This window comes from Lynx canadensis, chromosome A1 (assembly GCF_007474595.2).
Source record: "Lynx canadensis isolate LIC74 chromosome A1, mLynCan4.pri.v2, whole genome shotgun sequence".
NCBI classification, from domain to species: Eukaryota; Metazoa; Chordata; class Mammalia; order Carnivora; family Felidae; genus Lynx; species Lynx canadensis.
In genome coordinates this window covers 207,766,475-207,784,690 of record NC_044303.2, presented here as the reverse complement: position 1 = coordinate 207,784,690, position 18,216 = coordinate 207,766,475, and the positions used below count along the sequence as shown (strand labels likewise).

Sequence of the window (18,216 nt, the reverse complement as noted above, 5' to 3'; positions counted from 1 at the left end):
CCAGGTCACGATCTCGCGGTCCGTGAGTTCGAGCCCCGCGTCGGGCTCTGGGCTGATGGTTCAGAGCCTGGAGCCTGTTTCCGATTCTGTGTCTCCCTCTCTCTCTGCCCCTCCCCCGTTCATGCTCTGCCTCTCTCTGTCCCAAAAATAAATAAACGTTGAAAAAAAATAAAAAAAATAAAAAAAATAAACATTAAAAAATTTAAATATCAAGGATATATTATGGAAAACATCCACAGGGACTCTGAGGAAAGACTATATTTTTTCTAAATTTAAAATCATTTGACCATTGGTGTTTTTATCTTCTCTTTTAATACTCTTCTTATTCAGTGTTCTAAATATCACTCTCCTAGCCATTTTGACGCTATATAATTATATAATTGTTTAGAGTTTACTCTAAGAATGACAAATATATACTTATTTTTCTCAGTTTGTTTAGAATCAATATTTTACCACTTAATTGGAATATGGAAATGTTACCATTAAAATTTCTCTCCTTTATGCTTCAGCTGTTTTTTGTATTACCTCTACGTACACTAAAACTCCCATCAGAGAATGGTCTATTTTGTACTTTCAACAAACCCGAACATATTTTACAAACTTCAAGAGGAGAAAAACAAAGTATTATATACACCTAGATATTTTCCCTTTGTTTCTCTTTCTTCACTCCTGATGTTCCAAGTTTCCTCCTGGTATCATTTCCCTTGGATGTGAAGAACTTCCGTTAGCAATCTTCTGAAGCGGGGCTACTGCCAAGAACTACTTTCAGTTTCCTTTCATCTGAGAATGTGTCTAATTCCCCTTAAGTGCTGAAGGACATTTCACCGATACAAGATTCCAAGTTGACGCTTCATTTCTGATGCCACTTCCTTCCGGTAAGGCACAGATTGGGGGTGAGCCCAGGATGTCACAAATGGCTTGACAGTGTGGTCTTCCTGAGTGCCTCCTCTTTATTATCTCCCAAGAACTTTCCAGTTCCAGCTCTTTGCAAACTTCCAACCAGAAAACTGCCCTCTCCCACCCTGTCCTGGGTTACACACATCAGGGCAGAGAGAAAAGGAAAACATTAGCACAGCAGGTCTGATGACACCTTCTTGAAGCCACAGCTGGATTGAAGGAGACGACACTTCCCGGCCCTCTAGGTTTTGACTGGTTTCTGCCTAGCCAGTTGTACTTTATGGGGCTTATTTTAGGATTCCAAATACTGTATTGTACATAGGAAGCATGCTACCTTCTTATTCGTATGTTTACCATATACTTCGATATTTGTAGTGTTGTATACTGGAAGGGCCACTTGTATTTCCAGGACAAGTTACAGTATATGCAAACTTTGTTTTTCCCCTTCAAGGAAAGAATGTTTTTCTCCAAAGAAAACTTAATAGCAATTAAAAAAACAAAGGGGAGGAAAATCTCTTGCCACTACAACTCCTCCAAAAGTAATGGAGGAAAAGAAGGGGAAAGAATCCAAGAAGTCTCCCCAACTGTCTCTGAGTTTTAGGAATTTCTTTTTCAGTTTCTTGAGTTAGAACATTTGTCTTCTTCACACTGCTTATTCTGGATTGTGCGATGTGCTGAGTCCTGGCTGGGGCACACCTGGGCAGAAGGAAATGGCAAACACACAGCTGGCTCAGTGGTACTTTGAATTTTGGTTCTTCCCCAATCTGTCTTCTTATATTTACTTCTTAGAGTTCTCAAATAGCTGGCCATGCATTCTGTCCAGGTTACAATTGAGTTCAGTGGAAGATAAAGGGGTGTTGACGCCATTGTACGCAGGACCAAAAGTCTGTAACTTAAATTTTAATTCTACTGATGGTATCTTTCGCTGTAAAAACCGTCTTTTGTTTTTACATTTTAAGCAAATAAGTCTTAAGCAAGTAAGTCTATCTTCTTTATGTCTTCTGAATATGCTATTAATGTATGTTTCCATCACAATTTTAAAACATGTTCTCTTTTATTTTCTCCTAATTCATTCATAGATTTACAATACATGTCTTTAATCTATCCAGACTATATTATATTATTTTTTTCCCTTTCATAGGTAGTAAGTTGCAGTAATAGATTTTCTAATGTTGAACCATGTTTGTATTTTGGGGGATGAACTCACTGTGTCCATGATAAATTATTCATCCAACACATTATTGTTTAATTATTATATATAATATATGAGTGAGGTAGGTTTATAATTTCCCTTTTGTTTATGCTATTATCTTGTTTTTTTAATAAGAATTATGCTAGACTTTTAGAGTGGTTTAGAAAACAGACCATTTTTTGTTATATTAAGAATTCTGGGCATTTTAAACATTGGATGTGTCCTTATTATCCTTTGTTATTTTAAGAATTCTGGGCATTTTAAACATTGGATGTGTCCTTATTGATCCTTCTCCTCCAACATAAAATACAATGTATGGAATACAGTAACTATTCAAGAAATATATGTTCACAGACAAAAGAAAGGATGAGTGTAAGAATAAATGAATCCACTTATTTTTAAATTACCTTGGAAATTATATCCATTGGAAATACAGCCATCTTACCAGGTTCATAGAACTATCAAGTACTATGCACGGTATTAGATTCCAGAGAAATAAAAGACACCTAACTACTTATGTGCCCCTATAAAACAATAAACTAATTAATGCAATAGATACAATAACTAAATAAAAATATATTCCCAAATCATAAGTAGATTACTTATAAATATTTTTCATGCATTTTATTTCTTAAATTTCATCTATCCACTGACTTTTATTATGTAAGCTGTATTATGTTAGACAATAAGCTTCATTCTCAAATAGGCTGATATAAAAATTAGGAATATAGAATACTCTTGATAAAATATAAAAGAAAAATAACTATCTGTTAAAATATCAGTTATACCATTCTAATTATGACTAATAAATTTAATCAGCTAAACATTTTTCTTTAATCCTATATTGCCAAATAGAAAATAAATAAATAGGAATAACATAAAAATAATGAGACACTGGTAATTAATGAGTTTCTTATGTGAGAATAATTTTATAGCTATGATGCAGGTAATAATACCAAGAAAAATCATTATAAGCATTCTCTAAAATTCATATTAAACCTGAAAAGCTATGGCAGCTTACTCAAATCTTTAATATTTTTTAAAAAGCTAATTGAATATTTTTCTTCTGTGTGTTCTTTTCATAAACTCTTTGGTTTCTTCCTGGAAAATGAATTCTGACAGGGAAAAATCAAACACTCTCTTCATAGCCAGGCAAACAGAAACAAATGAACTAAATGGAGTCAGTTACACAGAAGTTAACTTTATAATGTCCTATAATAGCTACCGAAAGTACCAAACAGGGCATGAATGGGCAGTTTCTTCTCTAATCTCTGAACTTTCCTTGAAAAAGAGTTGGGCAGGATACAATGTGTGTGGTGTGGTAGAGTGTCTTGCCTCAATGTAGCTGTCAATGTAACTTCCTTCAGAGGTATGTCTCAAAAAGAATAGTGTACCATCAGTGCTTGCAAAATAAAGTTGAACAGATCCTCTGATAAAAGCCGTTAGTTGAGATGATTGAGACAGACTCATACAGCTATCCAGCTGCCAAGGCCTCAGAGTCCTGTGGGAAAAATAAATACCAGAAACTTCAGAGAGGGGATGCTGGAAATGATTGTTCATGAGCCTCCCTTGGGAGCGGCAGGTAGTAGTCTGGCCAAAGAGCCATTACTGCTTAGAATTCTCTGGCTTTCTCTGCTCTAGGAGAATGAATCATCTTTGACATCTTGGGCAAAGGTACAGATTGTAGATATTCCTTCTGGCACTCACTGAAATCACTGTTTCCCATGAGGAAATGGATAGGGTTAGAGACACAGTTCTGGAAGCTACTAAAGTTTAAAGGCCATAACTTCTAAACCTGTTCTGGTCTTCATATTTCTAGATAATGTCCCCCTTCTCCACCAAGGAGAATTTATGGGGCCATCTGAACTTCTTCAGTCTCCAGCACCCAACTGGTCATAAGAGGTCCACCCTAGATCTTCCTTTAGTGTGTGTGTGTATGTGTTTTATGGTATTTCTGAAGCAAGCCAGCTGAAAGTGCAACTGTGGAACCTGGGAAAAAATGTGTTTGGTTTTAGCTATACACCCCAGGTACAGCATCTGCCAGAGATAATTTTGACTCTAACAAGAAAACTATGACTGCCACATACTTGATTCTTAACATATACAATATCTTGTGATGATTCTTGTATTTCCACCTTAAATGGACTTTATGAAAAAGCCATTTTGGAGAATGCAATCTTTGAGATTAGTAAGATTTAACTAAATAAATATCAACAGTTAAAACCATTTTTGATCAAAATCCATTCAAATAAATTCACACATAGGGGATGTAGTAAGCCTCTTCTTGACAATTCTGGTAATAGTTATGCCCATATATTTCTGAACTGTGCTCTAAAAATTGACTTTGCATAACCATTGGGAGGCTAAGGGGCAATTTTGCATATGATTCCTGTGAGCATTTAAGTCTTTAATTATTCTGCCTATTACCTCATTGTGAAGTAGTCTACTTTTATTCCTTGATATCCTTAAAGTCCTTGCATGTAGATGGCCGTCCACTCTCTAATTAGTTGCTTTTAATCTGTGAAGGGTTGGGATAAGATATGACCAAAGTTGTTCAGATTGTATGTAAACTAAGAATAACTGGGTTCTGAGTGAAAATCTGAGAAGGTATCCGAGACACAAAATATATCTGTTTAAGTGCTTAATATTTGGCATTTAATTTGGTTATTTTTTTCTTGTTTGTTCTTAGCAAACAAGCAATTTTATCTACCCAGATAAGAAAATTTCCAGGAACTGTAAAGTATCACTGAATTGGATTATTCTACTTGTATTTGATTTTTATGTATATTTTTCTAATCTACCATTTATGTTTAGATCCCTAGAGCTGGAAGGGTTTTTTTCTTGCATCTTTGATAGTTTATTCCCAGTAGCTGAACTCCTAATAAGCTCTATAAGTTTAGTGAATATGTGAAAATAAAATAAAATAAAAACAAAAAATCTCTGAGTTCCATCTGTAGAAAATAAAGCTTTGTTTTAAACATTCATGATGCAGGATGACTACTTAAATGCTATCATAGTGATTAGTCAGCAGTGTGTTCAGAAGTAATCTCGTCTGAGTTTCATTCTTGTCTCAGGCAGAAGTGAAAATGTCTTGGACCAATGGTGAGTCAGCCTGACTTATCCCTCTTCCCTCAGCCCGCACACTCACATATGAGCAGGTGCTGATTAAGTCATTTTCTAAAGTTTTGAAAGAATAAAATCAATTACTAATTTGTCAAATTGAGATGATGAATTGCAACTCGGTTTTATAAGTCGTTTGCTAATTGCCCACCTAACATTCAACTTCAAACCATTTTTGAGAAAGTTTTGTCATCTACTGAAAGCAAATTTCAAATGTGCCTTTCTTTAATGCTGAAGCTCTAAGCTCTAAAATCTAATGTAAAATGTCTAGGTCTCTTCATTTTCTTTTTCTTCTAAGACAAACAAGTTGTCTTAGGTGATCTCTTCCTCCTTAGATTGTGTTTCCTTATCCCCTTAAACAGTCAGGAGGAGAGTGAGAAATTCAGTTCATCTTGTGAGCCAGAAATGTATACATGCATAATAAAACAATAACTTACATTTTTTTCAAAGCAGACTTTATCCTTTAAATTGTTACCATGAGTTTTCAGAAAAACAATGACTAGATGGAAGCCAGAATTTTTACTTCTTTGACTTGTTGATTCATCTGCCTCCATGACACAGGCCAAATATCTGACCCAAATATTCCTTCATTTTCATCACCCAGGGAATTTTAGAGCAAGAAGTAAACTAATGATGGAGATCATAGCATGGAGAAACCCATAAAAATTCAAGTTCCCTGTGGAACATCCACACCTGAAGTTATATGGCTGTATACGGGGACACTAAATGTTGAGGTGTAATATGATTCTTTAACCTGCCTCTAACAAGAATTCTGCAGCCTCTTTCTTGGGCTTTCTTCATGCTCACCTGTGTTTAGAAACATGCAGAGATGCTGGGGCGCCTGGGTGGCTCAGTCGGTTAAGCATCCGACTCTTGGTTTTGACTCAGGTCATGATGTCACAGTTTGAGCATGCAGCCAGCCCCACATTGGGCTCCATGCTGATGGTGCAGAGCCTGCTTGGGATTCTCTCTCTCCCTCTCTCTCTCTCTCTCTCTCTCTCTGCCCCTCCCCCAGTCACTCTCTCTGTCTCTCTCTCAAAAATAAATAAAATAACTTAAAAAAAAGAAAAGAAACATGTAGAGATGCTGTATTGAATAAGTCAGAGGAGTTAAAACAACTCCTGTGAGAAAGAGAGACAGCCCCTGGGGAAGAATAAAATACATTTGGAGGGACGAGAAAATAACAAGGTAGGGAAGATTTTTAAAAATCCATGCAGATTGTGTTTAGGGAGAGAAAAAGAATAAGAATGAACAGATTGACATGTAACTTTTATTCTGTGTGACTTTTTTTTTAGAGTAAGATAGTGAAGGAGAGTGTTAGAAATTTTATTTGTATTATAAATATAAACATTATTGTCTTTTGGAACCTTACTGCCATTCAGACTTCCTTAGAATTAGTTGCAAACAGGAGAATGGTGTGATATTTAAAGCACAGGCTCTGAAACCAGATTGTCTTGTATAAACCCTGGTTCTCCTATTCTGTCTAAATTTGAGCAAGTTTCTTAACCTCGCTTCCTCAGTCAGTGCATCTGTAAAATAGAGGTAATAATAGTATGCACCTTATAAGGTTTGAGTAATACATGAGCTAATATATGAAATATATGAAATATAGAGTACCCTTTGGTGTGTGTGTGTATGTGTGTGTGTGTGTGTGTGTGTGTGTGTGTGTGTGTGTTTAGAGATCAAAACAATATTAGTTTTTAAAAATATATAAATTTGCATTTATATATATATTTTTAAATCTGATACTGTGTGAAATGGATAGTTAGGTAGAATCAAGTCTCATATAAGTTATAAATAATGCCAAAATATATTCTTTAGAATACTTAAAAGCTACTGAAATAGTTATCTATTGGATTTTTTTCTTTATCAGTACAACTCCAGAAATACTTTTTAAACCAACTTTCTTAGAAAAAAACAAAACAAAACAAAAAACCAAAAGATCTTTTAAATCCCAGTTATTCATGATATTCACTTATTTGAAAGTCACTATAACCATGGCCCAAACTGGTGAATTTCTATGTGAAGTGTTAGCAATTCAACCCCACTGACACATTAAAATGAAAGGGTTCCAAGTACCACTGAGCTTCTTATTTTTTAGTGAGAAATTGGAGACCAAAGAGAGTAAGAGACTTGTACAAGTTCAAATAGCTAACTTGTCAGAACAGCATGTAACAATTGACTCTGGAGATAGGCCAAGAAACTAAACTCACAGGACAAAAATTAGGAATCTAGAGGGTCCTTAGATTAAGCAAACACTCAAAATTCAGGAATACTCAAGAGAATAGGGAGAAACAATGAAAAAAATCCAAATAGAAACCATAGGGACATGAGTGGCAAGGGGAACTTGAAATTGGCGCAGCTGTGACTCAGCTAGGAAGCTCTTAAGGTGGTCAAAGTGAGTGAGGTATTGTCCACAGAAAGGACCAGTCCTGACAAGGTAGGCACTACAGGGAAATGGGAAGGGGTGTGGGATAGGATGGGTGGCTGAGTAGCTGAACAAGGGCCTGAAACTGTAGGTATTTTTCTGGGAAATTCTTGGTGATAAATCAATATTTGGAAACTCTGAGGAAAACTGTGTTGCATGAACACTATTATTCACAACTGAACCAGTTCCTTCTCTTACCTACTTATCACACAACAAATGTAACCACTTGTTTACCCATTTGAATGTAATCTAGATTATCAGGGCCAAAATAATAACTTCCTTCTAATAGAGGTCCATGTGAGAAGAGAGGTGTTAATTCAAATGCAGCATATTAGAATAGAGTAGGCTAAATTTATTCTTTTTACAGACAGTGCTTATCAGAAGTCATAAGACTCAAGAGACATAACAGAATCTCTAAAGCTCTAATACATGCCCAAATAAGAGCAGTAAAACTCTTAGTCTTTGTTGGGTCTTTAGAGATGATGAACTCTTGAACTCTCAAAACTTATTTTTGACAAGAATTTTTAACTGATGCTCAGATCACCCTAGAGTGCAATGGGAAAGAGAAAAACCACAAGAGCTTTCCTTTTCTCATGAGGCACATGATGTACACTTCAGGCTACCACAGGGCAGTGGGCTATCACTAAACACTCAGGACTCGGATGAGAATTGTACTAACCTTTCCAATTTTAGTGGACCTTAATGGGCTATTTGCACAATAATTTACTGCTGAAGATAATTCACAGCCCACACAATTCTACTTAAAGCCCATCCTTCAGTGTCTGAAGAATTATGACTTTGTTCTTTAGCTTTAATTAGCTGGCAAGGCAGGAAGGTTAATGACATTGGTACACATTATTTGCAGTTATAACTATTTTGTTCTGACAGAAGATGTACAAAAAGAAAATTCATCATATCTCAGTGAAAACACTTAGCCAAAAGCATGGAGGAGATGTTCTCTAAGTGTTAGATAGGTTGGAGATTGGATTAAAATACTTAATGAAATTATGCATCCTTAATCTTTTGTTGTGGTTTTCTGAGAGACGGTGATAAATTTGTCTAACCCTTTAAAATTGTAACCATAACAGTAATAACCCCAGTTTTCTGATCCATGAGTAGCAAGTTTATGCATATACCTGGACTTATGTGACTGTATGCAAGGATGGAGAATTTGAATATTCCCCACTCTTGCATGCCAGGTACAGCCTGACACAAGGTCCCTACTCTGGCATTCTCTAGTTGGCACTGCTTAGGACAAGACCTAGGGACATTTATATTCTTCTCAAAGGGCTTGTCCTATAAGTTGCCTATTTCTATGAAAAAGAGACTGGAAAATGTCAGAATCTACAGCAATGGAAAAGAATGCAGAAAATGGCAAAGAAAACCTTCTCTCTCTTTGACCTTGGAGAGAGTGTGTACTCCAAATATAAAGAAGAAATAAGTACAGAATACCACTAAATATGTTTTTATTTAGCATCCTGGAATTACTGCCTAAAATATGGCCAAATTCTGGAGGCTTACTGAGTCTTTTTTGCAACTGTTTTTGGTAGTAAGTATGTAGTCTTGATAAGACTAACATTATGCAAACTATGTCAAAATTGCTATACTATACATTCCTTGGGAAAGGGATAACATTACTTTTTTGACTTCTTCAATCTTTAATCCTTAGCAAGTACCTGTTAACATAGTAGTACCCAATGTATGTATGTGTGTGTGCACATACATAAATATAAATGTAAATACAAATAGTAGCTGATTTATTTATTTACAACATTCAGATTAGAGAACTGATGTAGTACTTTACATTTTACAAAGTGCTTTTCATGCATACTTAAATTTATGCTTCATTGGAAAACTGCTATAGAGCACACCTATTCCCTGAAACCTCAAGAGACCCAATGACACAGTAAGAAATAGAACTTACAGGTACTTAATTAACTACGGCTTAGCAAGAATTTCCTTATTGGAAATAGGGTGGATGCTTGAATAATGAAGTTACACACCTCCATCATCCACATCCATCCCCACCATCTTCGGTTCAAGTGCATCTTGAAGTTTACATCTGCAGTGTACGTAAACTACAGCTGGGAATCCTCTGAACTGACAGATTTTCAATCTACCTGATGAGCCCACCAAACTTTGGGCAGGTTTTTGGTAGGAATAAGGGGAGATGACAGAGAGCATGGCCACTCATTTGTAGCTTTGATCTGGTATATATCTTTGATTATATGTTTTTGGTTTGGTTGTAAACCAAAGAGGAAATGACCCTGTATCTGAGTGATCATTCCACCCAGTCCTCAAACCTAAATTAGCTTTTGTGGTCTGTTCTGGTTCAAATGCCCAAAGTATTCTAACGTGAATGGTTTCTGTTTTGACTTAACTTACAAAACTACTTCTTTATGGCATCTTTAGGTAAACAAAGTTTTATTTTGTGTATTTGATGGAGAGAGTTCTTGAATTATTATTATTGAGGATTTATGGAACATCTCTTACAACCAAGTCAATTCCTGTGAAGAATTTTCTGTGAAGAAGAGAATTTTCTGTGAAGAAGATTTCTGTGAATTTTCTGTGAAGAAGATTTCAATTTTCTGTGAAGAAGAGAAATGAGGAATGTAGTTGTTATGGGCTGAATTTGGCCCCTCATCTCCAGAATTCATATATTAAGGTCCTAACTGAGCCCCAATACCTCAGAATGTGATTATGGTTTGGAAATAAGATCTTTGCAGAGGTAAATAAGTTAAAATGAGATCACTAGAGTGGGCTCTAATCCAATATGACTGGTGTTCTTATGAGATTTGGACATAGAAGATTTGAACATAGACACAGACAGAGGGAAGACGATGTGAAAACATCCATCTACAAGGACATAAAGAGGCCTAGAACAGATCCTCCTTTCATGACCCTCAGAAGAAGCCAACCCTCTGATACCCTAATCTTGAACTTCTAGCTTTCAGAACTGTGAGAAAATAAATTTCTGTTGTTAAAGCCACCCAGTCTGTGGCTTTAGCAACCTTAGCAAGGTTTAGTTATAGCAACCTTAGCAAGTAATACCACTTCACATATGATTCTAATTCACTAAGATCTTGCATTTATTTCTATATCCATGGATATGAGATGAAAAGAAATAAATGTAGGCTACTTAGCATTTTATTTTTTTTTTATTTTTTTAAAATTTTTTTTTTCAACGTTTATTTATTTTTGGGACAGAGAGAGACAGAGCATGAACGGGGGAGGGGCAGAGAGAGAGGGAGACACAGAATCGGAAACAGGCTCCAGGCTCCGAGCCATCAGCCCAGAGCCTGACGCGGGGCTCGAACTCACGGACCGCGAGATCGTGACCTGGCTGAAGTCGGACGCTTAACCGACTGCGCCACCCAGGCGCCCCATACTTAGCATTTTAAATACATATATAATGAAACAGCTTCCATTTTTAATAGCATCCTTCTGCTATTGGAGAGGAGTGGGGGAGTTTGTTTTGTTTTGTTTTGTTTTCTGTTACCAATCAGAAGATGATTTCCAGAATGATTTTATTTTTACATGCAAAACATACTTAACACAATTTTTGGACCACATAATTCAGTAAGCACTGTTCCCTTTCTGCTCTGTTTCTCTACTACATGGTTTTCCAAAACGTCAATACATAGGTAGAACCTGGGAAGAATCAACCAGCTAATATAATTTATCTTGAAGCTTTTGTTAATTTTACATTTCAGTGACCCTGTCCATCATTTTGGTAAGCTCTGTCCAAATTACTAATGCTCTTAGATTTAGTTACGAAGGTACGGCTCTGGCTACTGAGATATTGTCAGTTCCAAGTCACATTGTTCTTGACCTTTCACTTGTCTGCCAAAAGTTACACGTCCTAGTGCCCATTTTTTCAGGGGTATCTTATGGGGTAAATTTGCTATCCTATAAAATGTATGTTTGCTTCTGCATGTTTATTTCTTCATTCCGTAGATAATTATAACTTAATGCATATTGTAATTTTCATGTAATAAAAAAAAAAAAGATTCCTTATTCTAGTTCTACCCATAATGGCAAAAAAAGGATATTTTGGAATTAATGGATTTTTTGTTAGTTATAATATCACATTCATATTTGGTTAAAAGTTTTCTGAATACCCATTATGTATTAGACATAGAATTTTAATACCCATATCATATATGTATCACAATCCCTATTTTACAAGAGGGTAGAAAAAGGTTTAAAGGGAGGTAGTAATCTGTCCTAAACCACAGAGTTGATAAACAGTGAAACTGATATTCAAACCCAAATTCTGACCAGGTTTTATTATTATTATTATTATTATTATTATTATTGTTGTTAATTTGCTGCGGTTTCCCATTTTGATATCCCAATGTGTTTATCAATGTTAATAGAAAGAAACCAGGGGAAAGAATGGAGAAAATATTAAAACCAAGTATGAATTTTCTTTTCTATATTACATCCCCTGTTCTGTCCTTGAATCTCTGGGGAGAAACACAAAAATTGGTTTGAAGCCTAAGAATAGGCAATAATATTTTGGCAAGAAATAGCAGGCATCAGAAGGCTCTAGTTGTAAACAGGAGGTCCCGGGTGCTTCCACAGGATAAATGCTGTTTAAAGTACACATCAATGTAATATCTGGACAGCATTCTAAAAACAGAGCCACCTATTTAAACTCCCTCAAACAAATATTTCATCTCAACACTTTGCTTACTTGAAAGAATATGCAAACTTACTTGAAGAGGCTACATGTTCTAAAAAATAAAAGAAAACATGTACACAGAATTTCCCTTTGAGCACATCATTGATTTTTCTAGATGTCATCCTGAAGGAAGTAAAAATTATTACAACTCACGGGCAAAAGCATACTTGACAAATGTTAAGCTTCTAGTTTGAGGTTGGGAAAACTCTATCTTACCACATCTGAACTGCATAAAAGGACAAGTCAGCAAGACTAACCTGTTTTTTACTTATTTTTTATGCTTATTTATTTATTTTGAGAGACAGAGAGAGAGAGAGAAAGCATGAATGGGGAGGGGCAGAGACACAGGGAGAGAGAGAATCCCAAGCAGGCTCCATGTTTTCAGCACAGAGCCTGATGTGGGGCTTGATGTCACAAACTGTGAGATCATGACCTAAGCTGAAATCAAAAGTCAAATGCCCAACTGACTGAGTCACCCAGGCACCCCCAAAGTTACCTTTAAAAATACACACACACACACACACACACACACACACACACACATCCTTTCAGAGATTTCTAATTAGATATATTTTTCCTAGAAGAGGTTTATATATATATAATGTATAAATACCAGCTAATCTAGGAGAGAGCAGGATAAAAAAAATGGGTGTTCTGGTTTAGGCTTAGTAGCTGTATGCCTGGGACATCAGAGTGATCATCTATATTTTCAGTGGGACTGACAAAATAACCAATTTTAAGAATGTTTCTAGCAATAAAACCATTTTTTTTAAGTTTTTATTTTTATTTATTTTGAGGGGGGGGGTAAGGGGCAGAGAGAGAGGAAGAGAGGGAGAATCCCAGGCAGGCTCCACACTGTCAGCGCAGAGCCCCACATAGGGGTCAAACTCATGAACTCTGAGATCATGTCCTGAGCCAAAACCAAGAGTCAGATCTTAACCAACTAAGCCACCCAGATACCCCAGTAAAACCATTTTAATACCCCAGAAAACCTACATGGATTTCTATAAATATATAAAATGTGTATGATAACATACAATATATATCTTTTTAAATTTCATATATATATATATATATATATATATATATATATATATATATTCATTTTATATAGATGCAGAGTTGCTTTGTCTGAGCTGAACTGCAGGTGTGAGGCCTGATTGCTTCACTGTCTTCTCAGACTCCCAAGAGATTATTGATGACCACAGTTTGGAAACCTCTCAACCTTGATCATTCCTTGATCTCTTCTAGGTACGGAAATTACCTTTGCATTCCTCAAATGTGTAGCCAGCCAGTATATTAGCAAATAAATGAACTTTAGTAAGAAGACCACTGCATACATCAGACATGGCAAGAACATTTAATTCCAGGGATAATTCTTTCTAATCAATGGGTTAAGAATAATGAGAATGCTATGACAAATTTATTGTATTCTGCTATGCATCTACGAGTTGAAGTTGTACACATCTGTGTACACATTTGCAATTCCCAGCATAGTCACTTGTATACATTATATTCAAAAACTCCCATGAATAGAAAAATGTGGTGATAGTAATATTGCAAAATAATAACTGAATGTTTTTCTCTTCTGTTTTTTTTTAACATTTATTCATTTTCGAGAAACAGAGTATGAGTGGGAGAGAAGCAGAGAGAGAGGGAGACACAGAATCTGAAGCAGGCTCCAGACTGAGCTGTCAGCACAGAGCCCAACGCAGGGCTCGAACCCACGGACCACGACCTGAGCTGAAGTCAGACACTTAACTTACTGAGCCACCCAGGTGCCCATTTTGTCTTCTGTTCTATCAGCAAAAGTATATTTATAAAAACTCATGACTTTGGATGAATAAGTTCTAATTGTTCTGTTTTTTCCTGGAAGGACAGCATAGTTTAAAGAAGTCTGATAAATGGTATGAGAAAGGAGTCCAGTGTTAGAGACCTAAGGGATGCAGCCACAAGAAAAAACAAATGTGGGCTCTAGAGCTTCAACTATGTAACTCAGTCACAGCACCGGATAATTCATTGATGACTGCACCTCTCTTGGGGAAAGTATTTTCAATGATACCCCTTGAAAGAGACAAGAAATCCTTACAGAAAGATGACAAACCTGGATTGAAATTCCATCTTGGTTATTTGCTACAAATGTACTGTGATTCTCAATTTCTTTATAATAAAATGATGAGTGTATCAACTATCTAGTTGGATTGTTGAGAGTATCAAAAATAATGCAAGGAAAATGCTTGCCACATGGTAGGTGAATGGTAGCCAACATCATTGGTCTTACTTTACACAGTCTTGGAAAGTGCTGAACAGAAATCTATTTCAATTGATAAATGGTAAATTTGAAAATGAGAGTGAATGGAGGTAAGCATTTCTTGTGTAATATTCATTGCCTATTGAATCCATTCCTTATGTTAGCACTTACAACTCTGCCCCCCACCCCCCGTCCCTCTTACCTTCACTGATCTAAACCTCCCCATTCCCAGATATGAAAGATTTGGGGAAAAGGAGGGCCTAAAAAACAAAAGAAAACAGAGTTTTTTCTTTCAAAATAAGCCAGGTCCTGTGAAGTAAACTGCTGAGAAATATCGACTTTATACTCTATCTTATTTCTTACACCATGCTTTAAAAAGTAATAAATTGTTTATTGTGAAATTTGTTTCTTGGATGAAAGAGAACGATCTCTGCTCTCAGCGTGCATAAATTTAGGATTGGGAACTACATGCGAAATCTTTAATGTTCTTGTGAAATAGCTCATCACCACACTTGACAATTAAAAAGTTACCTCAGATTGGGGGATGGGTGGGAAGGCAATACAATCCTTGTCATGAGTTATCAGTGCTACTTAGATAGTTCTTTATCAGTCCCACATTTAGATAACTGATTTGAGTCAAATTTCCCAGATGTGCAATTTAGAGTCATTCCTGAAATCTCATATGGAGTGAGGGGAGGGGGCTAGACATTTTAGAAAAAAATAAAACTGAAACTGAGCTGAGCAATGTAGGGTACTCTCAAGCTTGTAGATTCATGTCCTTCCCCAAAGAAGTGCTTCTGCTCCCCCAGGATGTATCCCCATAGAAATCCTTGGGCTCACTTCATACATCATAGGACCCCCTGGAAGAAGATCTGAGTAGATGCTCTTTTGGGCATCCTGTTTCTGATTAAGAACATTCGTCTGATTCCTTACTCTTTTGATTACATTCTATCTCCTACAAATTCCACCTTTCTGCTCAGAATATTCAGTGGAAAACTGGGAAGAGTCGCTTAGAATGTATGAATCCATAGTTCAGAAATATCCTTTCACATGGGATTTTCATGCACTTTCCATTGTCCCTCAAATGTATGAAGGGGCAGTACTCATGGCTATCAGTGTGGACACGATGTCCCAGAATGTGTGGGTCCAGCCACTGCTGGAAGATACCATAGCTGTGTATTCTTGTGCCCTCATTTCACACAGAACATCAACCCATTTCCAGCTGCTTAGAAGAAACTGTTACCACCACTCATCACTGCCTACTTCTTTGTTATCAGTCACCTAAACTGGAATTTCAGAGAAATCTTCCAAAAAAAAAAAAAAAATACTGCAAAATTGTTCTCCAATAAAAGTTTTCTATTGACTATCCAGAAACTGGGTGGTTTCATCAGTTCTGCTAAGGGTCTCACCATCTCTCCGATTTTGAAAACTCTTTCCTAAAAAGAGGCGTGTTGGGAAACAATGCAAATTAGCCAATCAATCTTAAACTTGGGAGGTTAGCTATTGCTTTTTTTTAAGGTTAGAAAAAGTAGTGGCTTTTATGTACCATTGCATTTATCAAGATTACAATAAAAACACTAGTGATACCATCTGAAAAAAAAAACAATGATTTGTTGGTAATTGCAATGAATGGAATATTGACAGTCTCTGAGGACAATCAAGAAATTATCCAGGAGCTATAGACCTGATAGCAATATGGTCTTCGGGTGTCTTTTGTGGCTTATTTTTTTCCAACTACTGGCTTAAAGTCATTCATATTTGTTGCCTGGAGTCCAGTACCAATAAATGTAAGATATGGAATGACTGTTTCTTTATCTTGATTGTACTGAACAACTACAGCTACATTGTGAAGATTAATAATAATGCAGTAGGACAATGCTATCATCTTTAATATTATCCTCTGTTAGTTCCAGAGCTTGAGTTGATCACTTCTTTCTGCTTCTTCAAAATCCATAGATTGAAGTAGATTGATAAAAATTTTTACATATTGGGGCACCAGAGTGGCTCAGTTGGTTAAGCTTCCATCTTCAGCTTAGGTCATGATCTAGCAGTTTGTGAGTTCAAGCCCCGCGTCGGGCTCTGTGCTGACAGCTCAGAGCCTGGAGCCTGCTTCAGATTCTGTGTCTCCCTCTCATTCTCTTCCTCTCCCCCACTTGTGCTCTCTCTCTCTCTCTCAGAAATAATAAATGAATAAACTTTAAAAATTAAAAAAATTTTTTTGCATATTTAGGACCCTGACCATTACATGCCCCTTGCAATTTCATTGAATAGAGTTTAACAAGTTGCTTAAATGCTACAGTAATAAGTAGCTGTTCTTCACAATCAGATTCCAAGAAGGTCATGCCTTTTCAGAAACAGTTGTCCAACTCATACTCTTTGCTTTCATTAAGGCATGTGCAGCATATTAGAAGGCATTAAATCTATATAGCCTTTTGAAAGATCTGTGTCCTGTTTTTCTAAGTACTGCTTGATTTTTTTTTCTTCTAATCCCACAGCATCACCTCCTTGATATTGGTCAATTCTCCTTTTGTTTTGAAAACACAGAAACGTTGGTGTTGCTGATATATTGCATTTGCAGCTGTTCCCTGACATTGATGCACATCGACTTCCAAGAAAACTGCTTGCGTATACTTGTTAACTCCTAGAACTGAATGCCGCACCCTCACATGGTGAACCTGACCGGGGTGAGTCTGGAACCTGTGCCATGCAGTTCAGGCTGGAAATCTGGGTAGCTGCCCACTGGCTCCTCTGAAATATTTCCCAGAGAGCTCAGCAGGGCAGCTACCAAAAGCTGAAGACCCAGGAGAGGGAACAGGCTCTGGAAGGCTGAGACCTGTACAGAAGACGTGACGACCGAGGAGTCTTTCTCTGGACTCAATGCAGTCTGCCAGGGAGCAGAACTGCCAAGAGGGTGGGCATGGGAGAGGACAGGGAAAGGGGAGGGAAAGAAAGGCATGTAGCCAGGGTTTACTCAGGATACGGCAAGAGTGTGGTAGGCAGAATAATGGTCCCCCAAAGATGGCCCCATCCTAATCCTTGAAACCTGTGGATATGGCACCTTACATAGAAAGAGACATTGCATGGGAATGCAAGCTGGTGCAGCCACTCTGGAAAACAGTATGGAGGTTCCTCAAAAAACTAAAAATAGAACTATCCTATGACCCAGCAATTGCACTACAAGGCATTTATCCACAGGATACAGGTGTGCTGTTTCAAAGGGACACATGCACCCCAATGTTTATAACAGCACTATCAACAATAGCCAAAGTATGGAAAGAGCCCAAAATGTCCATCGATGGATGAATGGATAAAGAAGATGTGGTATATATACAATGGAGTATTACTTGACAATCAAAAAGAATGAAATCTTGCCATTTGCAACTACGTGGATGGAACTGGAGGGTATGATGCTAAGTGAAATTAGTCAGTCAGAGAAAGACAAATATCTTATGACTTCACTCATATGGGGACTTTAAGAGACCAAACAGATGAACAGAAGGGAAGGGAAACAAAAATAATATAAAAACAGGGAGGGGGACAAAACAGAAGAGACTCATAAATATGGAGAATAAACAGAGGGGTACTGGAGGGGGTGTGGGAGGGGGGATGGCCTACATGGGTAAGGGGCATTAAGGAATCCA

At 36.9% G+C, this 18,216-nt stretch overlaps 1 pseudogene; it reads right to left on the bottom strand.

The window, feature by feature from the left end:
- Positions 1-16,295: 16,295 nt before the first annotated feature.
- LOC115523057 lies at positions 16,296-17,531 on the bottom strand (annotated as a pseudogene).
- Positions 17,532-18,216: the final 685 nt, after the last annotated feature.